Below are 614 nucleotides of genomic sequence, written 5' to 3' on the forward strand. Positions count from 1 at the left end.
GGTATATAATTTTAAATTTTATTAAAATTTACCAATAACATGAAATGCCAACTCACAGCATAAAATGACAATTAAATTAGCAAATTGTTTCAAATTTAATTAAAAGTTGCCTATTACATGAAATAACGACGTACCGATATCAAATAGCAGAAGCGAAATACAGCCGGCCACGACCATATTTGACAATTACACAAAATAACACACAAAAAAAAATGTTAAGAAAAAGGTATTTCGGCACACCGTATGCCAAATACACACTATTGCCTGTATTCGACATACGGTGTGCCAAATACATGTGATTTTCAACACACCGTGTGCCGAATACGATACCATTGCCGTATTTGACACACAATGTACCAAAAATATCTCTTTCGGTACACCATGTACTGAAAATAGATTTTTAGCACACCGTATACCGAATACGGATACTAGATTCATAAATACACCGACATGTTATTTATTTCAATAAATATGCTCAAGTATATTGTTTAAATTTGTATTTTTCCCCAATCCTCGTCCCTTCGGAATTCATCCCAAAGCAACACAGATTTTTTAAGATCAGCTCTAGTACTTAAGGGGGATATCTGACATCCCCAAAATTTGGAAATCAAAAG

The sequence above is a fragment of the Phragmites australis genome, chromosome 16 (assembly GCF_958298935.1).
Source record: "Phragmites australis chromosome 16, lpPhrAust1.1, whole genome shotgun sequence".
NCBI classification, from domain to species: domain Eukaryota; kingdom Viridiplantae; phylum Streptophyta; class Magnoliopsida; order Poales; family Poaceae; genus Phragmites; species Phragmites australis.